Source organism: Microtus oregoni, unplaced genomic scaffold (genome assembly GCF_018167655.1).
Source record: "Microtus oregoni isolate MIOR12 unplaced genomic scaffold, Mior012 000037F_ref0000500, whole genome shotgun sequence".
Taxonomy (NCBI): domain Eukaryota; kingdom Metazoa; phylum Chordata; class Mammalia; order Rodentia; family Cricetidae; genus Microtus; species Microtus oregoni.
In genome coordinates this window covers 23,641,515-23,650,681 of record NW_024543096.1, presented here as the reverse complement: position 1 = coordinate 23,650,681, position 9,167 = coordinate 23,641,515, and positions in this window count along the sequence as shown.

Sequence of the window (9,167 nt, the reverse complement as noted above, 5' to 3'; positions counted from 1 at the left end):
CCTTCCACCCCAGAAAGAAAAGCTCAATTCTCATTCCATGCAAAAATCTGTGCAGGCTTGGTAAGAGCCCTTGGCAACTCTCCAAGCCAGCTGTCCTTGGTATGGAGCCTTGGCTGATGGCAGGGCATGTGTGTTTATCACTCATGAGCACAGTGGATCATTTGGTGGTTCTGTTCCTACACTTGCAGCCGCTGAAGAAGAGAAGCGAGGGAGGACACCTGGGTTCTCATGCCTCAGACCAGGAGTATCATTCGTGATGACAGCTGAGTCATAAGGCCCCAAATAACTGCAAAACACTACGGGGTCACCTCCAGTAACTCGACAAACGACCTGTTTCTGCGCGTAGTCTTTGCTTTGGAAAGTCAACTTCAGATACATACATAGTATCATATATAGGGTCACCACAAATGTATTACATAGTATTAATATAGGATCACCACAAATGCATACATAGTCTTTATATAGGGTCACCGCAAATGCATATATACTCTCCTGTACATAGGATTGTGACTTCCTGGATTTGGGGAGCACATAAGAACTCAGTGGAGGGGCTGGAGAGATGGCTCAGAGGTTAAGAGCATTGCCTGTTCTTCCAAAGGTCCTGAGTTCAATTCCCAGCAACCACATGGTGGCTCACAACCATCTGTAATGGGGTCTGGTGTCCTCTTCTGGCCTTCAGACAGAATATTGTATACATAATAAATAAATATTAAAAAAAAAAGAACTCAGTGGAAAACTGATCTAGAGGACCCTGACGTCATCATTAACAGTAATTGTACACACTAGCAGGGTGCAGTGTGGTGATGAAACGTATGCCTCTCACGTCTGGGACCTTAGAGCATCTAGATCTTTGTAAATACATAATGGGCTCTCCTAAGCCTGGCACCCCTCCCCGTGGTGACCATGAAACCGCTCCTTCTGTGTTTTAATGTCTAGTTGCCATCTACATGCTAATACATCACTTATCCTCTAGTGATTGCAAAGTTGGGTGTCTGGCATGTTTCATAATATTCCATCCATCAAGCCTCAAACGGATCCCCAACTCTAGATGGGAACTCCTGGAGACCCGTGCTTCAGAGTGGGGACAAGTTGAAGCTGCCACCCAGGTCCATGCTAAGCTCTTTTTTTTTTTTAATTTATGTTTGTTATCTTGTTGGTTTTGTTTGTTTTTTTTTTAGGTATGAGTGCCCTGTCTGTATGAATGCCTGCATACCAGAAGAGGGCATCAGATCTCCCTAGAGATGGTTGTGAGCCACCATGCCGTTGCTGGGAGTTGAACTCAGGACCTCTGGAAGAGCAGCCAATGCTCTTAACCACTGAGCCGTCTCTCTAGCCCCATGCTGTGTTCTTTAAGAAAGGATTCACAGGAATAGATGTTACCTGTGTATGAGACACTGACTTGACCACAGCGAACTAGAGTTATGCCCATTCTGTAGGTCTGAGCAGGAGGGATGTAGGTCTAGTCTGCTCATAGCGTGGCAGCAGGAGCTGAGCTAATCTGGGCATGGGGACCACATAGTTAGTTCAACTGCTTTAAATAACGAGCACCAGTCTCTGTAAGCATCTTTCTTTTCAACACAAAGGTAATTATGTCTGCCATGGTGGTTCATGCCTTTAATCCCAACACTCGGGAGGCAGAGGCATGCAAACCTCTGGGTTAAAGGCCAGCCTGGTCTACAAACTGAGTTCCAGGATAGCCAGGCCTGTTACACAGAGAAACCCTGTCTTGAGGGCAGGGGGAAGTATTATATTCTCAGAAGTTTTCCAATGTGAGTCTTACCGTCTTATTTATCTTGTGTTTGAGATACCTTAAGATCCCCAGCACACTGTTTAGAAACTGTTGATGTGACAAACGTGCCCCAGACTTTATTCAGAACTCATTATGAAGAGAAAAAAAAATCACAACTGATTTTTGCAGAAAAGCGATTTTATTGCAAAGTTTAAAGGATACATTTCTATTTCTTAACCATTTGTGTGTGTGTGTACCTATGCCCCACCCTCCCCTCCATTGGGAAGTGAATGAACTCAGCATTAGAGGCAGAACCTCCCCCCCATTACCTTTCACGATCATGATCTTCCTCAGTTACCTCAACAGTCACTTCCATGAGGACAGATGTGGGCTGAAGCATCCTCCCTTGCCCCCACCATGCCCCTGCTTGGTCTAGAGAGGGTCATGGCCAAGATGCTGCAGGAAACCTGAGTGTCCAGCCATCGTGTGTCCCAGCCGTCTCTGCCCCTTCACCACTTGGAGTTGCACTCACAGTGGTTCACTAACAGATACCAGCAAAGCCAGATGTGGCCCCGGGACTGAATGGCGTCTGCAGGAGGGCCGAGCAGGGCTTGCCTCACTGCTGCTGGTCATCTGACCAGAGACTGAAGCCCCGGGCATATGAACACAATTCACCAGACTTGTCTGGATTTTCACATATTTCATTTCCCAAGTCAGAAAAGACTTCTACTTGCTAACGAGGGTTTTCAAACCTTGATCTCTGCAAAAGGCAAGATCCTCAGAACTGAGTGGTCTGCTAAGCACTTTACCCCTGCGTTCAAGGCCTTGCAGAACGGTATCCCAACCCATGGCCCATTCCATGTCCAGCACTACTCAGCCACCCTCCCTTCATCTAAGAAGTGTGTGTTGCCCCAGAATCGCGTGTGATACTTCCCTGACTTTCGTGAATGACTCTTCCTGAACCCGAGAGAACGTCTATCTGTAAACCTCGGACGGAGTGACTGCTGGCACAATCTGTTCCGTACCCACCACCTGGACAGAAACCGCTAAGTGGCTGGGCGCAGGATGCAGCCGCCAGAGGGTGCGGGATACTGCACCAGACTTGGTCCCAGCCACGTTCCTCACAGCCTGGACGCTTTTGGACCGATACTCCAGAGATCCCCGGTATCCTCTCTACCTAGTCAAGCGTTAGTGCTGGAAAGATCCAGGAGCCCAAGCGCGCCTTCCACCTTTGCTGGCCACGCCCCGGGCCCTGCGCAACCAGTCCGTAGACCCCGCAGTCTCCAACGGGGCGCAGCTTTTCTAAGTTTGCAGCGCTATCTGGTGGCCTGCAGTGCTCACTGCAGGTCCCCGGAGCCTTTCTGGGACGCCTTGTTGGGGCAGATCTGAAGCTTGAGCCAGCACAGACCTACCTGGATTCAAACTCCCACCCACATCTCCCCTACCGTGTGAACTAGCTTCGGTCTAGGAAAGCATGCCTGACTCACGTCTCTCTAAACGTTCTCCTTTTTTTCTCACTGAAATAGAACAATTGTTTTTCAATATATATATTTAAAATGTGTATTAAATTAGAAAAATAGTTTCTTCCATGCACCACAGTTGGTAACACATCCATAGGATTAAGTCCAAACCTTAAATTAACCTGATGACCTCAGTTCTCTCTCTCTCTCTCTCTCTCTCTCTCTCCCATCCCTTCCTCCTCCCTCTTCCTCCTCACTCTGTCCCTTCCTTCCCTTCACTTTTTCCCCTCTTCCCTCCCTTTCTCCTTCCCTCCCTCCCTTACTTAGTAAAAACCTACATGTGAAAATATGAACTTCCTTATCTCATGCTTTACACTTTTTAATATCTGCTCACCCCAGAGAGAGAAACAGCCTCGGCAGAGCCCAAGGTGATGAAGGGGTCATTAGACTCCCGGTTACTTTCAGCTCCACTCCTGGAGAGCCCAAGGTGATGAAGGGGTCATTAGACTCCCGGTTACTTTCAGCTCCACTCCTGGAGAGCCCAAGGTGATGAAGGGGTCATTAGACTCCCGGTTACTTTCAGCTCCACTCCTGGTTCAAAGGAATCGGCTCTTGCTTTACCTTGGCCGCCTAACCAAGCAGATGGTGTTTGCTGCAATGCACTCCCTCCTTTTTGCCATAGAAGCCCACGGGGCTAACCACTGAGCTTAAGCGAAGTCATGTTACACGTGTGTGCCTCCTGGGCCTGGCAGTTAACGGTACTGTGAGAATAAAACATGCCTAGCCACAGTGCAGACTTCTGATGCCAGGTCTCTGGGCCTGTCTCTAGCGCTACACAAGGACATTCCTAAATTGATCCCCAACCTCACAGTGTTGCCGATCCAGCCACGCAGAGCTGTCGGGGAGGCAGCCACCTCCTCCGTGCTTAGTTAGACACAGAAGAGGCTGTGCCCGAGACGGCAGGGGCCTCGGAGAGCCAAGGCAGGAGACAGCTTCCCCAGACTCTACGTAACCCATTCTTCTTGGTTCGAAGTAAACTTCTTGTTTGTGCAAAGTAAAAAACAACCCAATTATGTGTTGAAAACTGATGGGAAGGGGCTGTAACTCAGAAGTGGGTAGAGCACTCGCCCCGTATGTCCAAGATCTGCCCTACATACAAAAGCACACACAGTAACACCGCTGCTGGACGTCTGTAATTCCAGCACTGCCGAGGTGGAGGCAGGAGGATCAGGAATTCACCGTCAGCCTGGGCTACCAGCCATCCTATTTCAACACTAGCAATTATTAGGATTATACAGGAAAGTATAAAAGAAGAAATGAGCTGTTCCTATAACCTGCCTCCAGTCATCCTGAGTCAAGGGCTTTCTGAAGATGCTTGCCCCGAGCCCCAGGAAGAGTTTGTGTTTGTGTGTGCATGTATTCTCATGTGAGTACACACGAGGGCCTGGAGCCCACAGGACACCCTGGGCCGTTCCTCAGATGCTGTCTGTCTTGGCTTTTGAGACAGGGTGCCACAAAGCTCTTGTAATCGCCAAGTGGGCGAGGCTGACTGGCTACCAAAAGTCCACCTGTCACCTGCCTTTGCTTCTCTGGTGCTGAGATTACAAGCACCTGCTGCCTTGGTCGGGGGCAGGAGTGGTCTGAGACAGGATCTGACTACATAGCATTGGCTGGCCTGGAATTTGCTATGTAAACCAAATTGGCTTTGAATTCACAGAGATCCACCTTCCTCTGCCTCCGGAGTTCTGGGATGAAAAGTGTGCTCAACTGTGCCCAGCTATGCCTTGTTTTCTTTATTTTGTCTTAACATGGGTTCTAGGAGGATCGAACTTGGTTCATCGTGCCTTTAAGGCAGGTGCTCTACTAACTAAAACCACCAGCCCCTATGAGAGGTGCATTCTCACCACTTGCTTGGCCCTGGCACCCGGGAAAATGTCCCCTCTGCCCTTCCTCTGGCCTGTCACTCCAGAGTCGGAATAATTTGTTGCAATGCTGCTTCCCTGCTTTTCTATTTAGCAGCTTGTTTTGATACTCAAGAAGCTTGTAAAGGAACCCTCAGTGAGCATGCTAGAGTATCAGCAGTGCCAACTGCTAGCCAAACTGGGGCCAATGCTGCCCCTCCTGTGACCTTTGTCACCTCCCTGTGCACAGAATCATCTGACTAACTCAGCACCTAAGGGGAAGGAATGCCAGTGGTCAGCCTAACTCTTTTTGTTGTTGTTTTGTTTTTCAATACAGGGTTTCTCTGTTTACACATGGCTGTCTTGCTGGAACTTGTTTTGTGGACCACGTTGGCCTTGAACTCAGAGATTTGCCTGGCTCTGCCTCCCAAGTGCTGGGATTAAGGGCTTGTGCCACCATGTGTAGCTGTCAGTCTAACTCTTATCTCCTTCCCTGCAGATGTGAATAGACTTTCAAAAGCTCATGTATGCTTCCGGCACTTGGCCTGCAGACAGGTGAAAGCCTGCTGGTGCTCAGAAAGCAGCAGACTGCAGAGAACAGGGGGGAATGTTCCAGGATATTCAATCACATTGTGAATTCCAAGTTTGTGTTTGTGTTAATTAAATCAACCTTGGGTTGGTGCGAAAGAATTGTCTGTATTCTGTCAATCATGTTTTAAATAAATGCTGATTAGCCAGGCAGGAAGTATAGGCGGGTCAATCAGACAGGAAGTAGAGGTGGAGCAATGAGAACAGGAGAATGCTGGGAAGGAGGAAGCCCATTCCTCCGCAGTCCTGTGCAGACCACCAAGGAAGCAGGATGTGATCTGCATCACCAAAAAAGGTACTGAGCCACGTGGCTAACATAGATAAGAATAATGGGTTAATATAAGTTATAAGAGCTAATACAAAGCCTGAGCTGATGGGCCAATCAGTTTCTCATTAATATAGACTTCTGTGTAATTTCTTTGAGGCTTACCAGCTGTGAGAACTGGGCAGGACAGAAACCCCAACAAGCAGGCCCTCATGTTACATTGGGTCAGAAGGTGGAGCCAGCAACTGGTTGAGAGAAAATAATCATAGAGAGTCAGAGGGAGTCTGGAAGATGGATAGAGAGGCACACAGGAAGTAGTGGGAAGGGACTTTGAGGGTGGCAGAGTGAAAGAACAGTTTCTGAGATGCTGACAAAGAAGGAAGGTCAGCTAGTTCCTCATCAACCTTTCTGAGCTAGTAGGTTTTCACCCCAGCCTCTGACTCCTGGGTCTTATTGCTAAAGAGAACGATAGAGATGTAGCTAGAACTACATCTGGTGGCAGTAGCAGGAGGCAGATCTGACAGGATGGAGAAGTCATGCTGGGTTGCTGCCAGAGACAGAACTAGTAACTGTGGAGCTGCAATTACTGGCTCAAATAGCAGTAAATTCAGGTGTTGCCACTGTGCCGACAGAAAAACAGTAGGGAAAAAAAAAACAAAAACAGGGAACAAACAAAACAATACCCTTCCTTAAAAGGTAACATAAAAGATAGGACCACACTCTGGAAGAAAAAAAAAGACTTTGATGAACTGTTAAAATATAGCGCATGTGTGATGTAAATGCATTTATTGCTTACAGAACACAAGGCTGGAGCGCAGTGGGGCTGACAGCCTTGGGGCCCAGGCCCTGGATTCTGGGTTGCTCCCCTGTAAGATTTCTTCAATGCCTGAGTCTGTTCTGTCATGGTTGTGCGCAGTTCCCCTCTGCTCCTGGGTCTTTCTCCTGGTCCACACAAGTTTCTGTGAAGTTGCCTCTGAGGTGGAATGGAGTCTCCTCAAGCCCAGTTCCAGCAGTGCCAATAACCAGGCAGGACAGCCTGGGGCATCTTGGTGTCTGAAAGTTGAGCTGGGCACTTCACAGTTTCTGATTTCACGGGTCATCACCTATGCTGGGGTAGGTGATGCAGCTTAGCTACCTGTGCGTTCCCCATCCCTGGAAGTAGCCCCTGCCCCATACTCCTGTGACCCCCAGAAACACACATGCTCACTAAGACACCGAGATGAAATTTCCTTCGGTCTGCTGTTGGTGCCCTATCTGACACAAACAGGAGTTTGTTCACTGTTTCCTTGGAAAAGTCCCACAGGGTGCTCCCACCGGCACCGAGAGAACCCAGAGTTTGGGAGGGGTGGGAGCTGAAACAGTCAATTGAGGCCCATCTGTGAGGGTACAGTGTCTGCAGGGACCATCCTTTTGATAGGTCGTATGGGACGGTGTGCTCTGTTGATGAGGGGTGGTTGCCTGCTCCCTGCAATGGGTGATGGGATGGCTAACCAAGTGTGAGCCATCCGAAACTGGATCTTCCTCGAGAGATTGCTGGTGTGGCCGTGGTCCTCTACATCAGCAGTTCTCAATCTTCCCAACACTGCAACCCTTTAATAGCATTCCTCGGGTTGTGGTGACCCCCACAACCAATAAAGTTATTTCGTTGTTCCTTCATAACTGTAATTTTGTTATGAATCCTAATGTAAACAGCTGTAAGTGCAGAAGCAGAGAGACTAAGTAATAAAACTCATCCCTCCTTGAGACAAGAGCTGCATAGCCGGAGGAGACTCGATCCCTTGCTGGACTGGTTCACCCAGCAATTGGTACTTACTACTCAGGGCTAAGGTCCCTATGACTACCAGGCATTGGAGCAGCTGAGGGAATTAAGCCTGAGGGAGGCCTTTGATTCAGAGTTCCCTAGGCCTGACTCATTCAGCAGGGCCCTTGAACTTGGTAAGGGGCTTTAGAAGTCTTACTGAAGCCCCAAGGGGTGTGTGTGGGGGGGGGTGTGAGCTGCAGAAAAACTGAGAGGTTCTGGAAAATCTGTACGATTTAGACAGACATGGAAATTAGACTTGTAAAATGTTAAATCAAAGGGAGTTGAAGGGACGAAGCAGACAGGGGTGTCTGTCTGTCTGAGTTCTCAACGGCAGGGGTGGCACGGCTGATAGGGAACCTGAATAATGTGCTTGGGACCTTCTGGAAGGCTTGAGCAATGGGAGAAATAAATGGCAAAGCAGTACAGGTGGACGGTAAGCTTGACTCAGTGGTCAGCAGCTATCTCCAGAGTAAGAAGAGTAAGCGTTATTTCTCCCGTGTGAAGTATAGTGGGGACAGATTGTTCAGCCTGAGGTACTTTTAGCCGCTAGGTGTGGTTGATGGCAATGTGGCAAGAGCCATGCTGCTGGCTGGGAGCCTGTCAAAAACTCAGGAACCGGCTCTAGAGAGAAACAGAGCAAACAAGAGCACGGCCCCGAGCTAGGCTGAGTAGCACTCGCTGGACAGCTAGGACCATGGAGGGGATGGGGAGATGCTCAGTGACCCCAGGGCCGGCAGCTCCCTAGGAGAAGGGGGCCAAGTGGCTTACGAAGAAGACTGTGGATGCTGAGACAAGGGGTGGGGCTGACGGGGGTGGAGTCTCATCCAAGGCTTTCATACCCAACGCTGCTCTTTTGACCAAACAACTGATACAAGTGATGCCCTCTTCCCAGCTGCTCGTTAAAGACCCTTCACCGGAGGCTTTACTGCTTAGTCATTTAAAAGCCTGAAATCTGCTCATTTGCTTCGACTGTCTTTTAACAACTGCTGTATCTTCTCTTTAATGAGTGTGTGTGGACCAGAGGTCTACGTCAGATGTCTTCCTCAATCGCTTTCCACCTTATTTTTTGAGACAGGGTCTCTCACTGAATCGGGAGCTTGCCAATTTGGTTCACGACCTGCCAGGGAACTTCAGGGATGCCCAGTGCCAGGACTGGTGGAGCCCTCTTCATCATTCCACTTAAAGCATGTATGAGGCTCTGTAAGGGCATCCTGGGAGAGGGGCTGGGTTTCTGATTGAGTGTGAGCAGCGGCCACTGCTGCAGTGTGAGTCTTTACGCTGGCACCAGGTCAACCACTTCCATCTTACTTCCAAAACGGGGCTAGTGGATGCATTTATATCTCTCAGGAAACCAATCCCACTTAGTTTAGCATCTCTTGGAAACTTAGGAGCACACCACAAATTGACTTTAGAGATGTGAAGC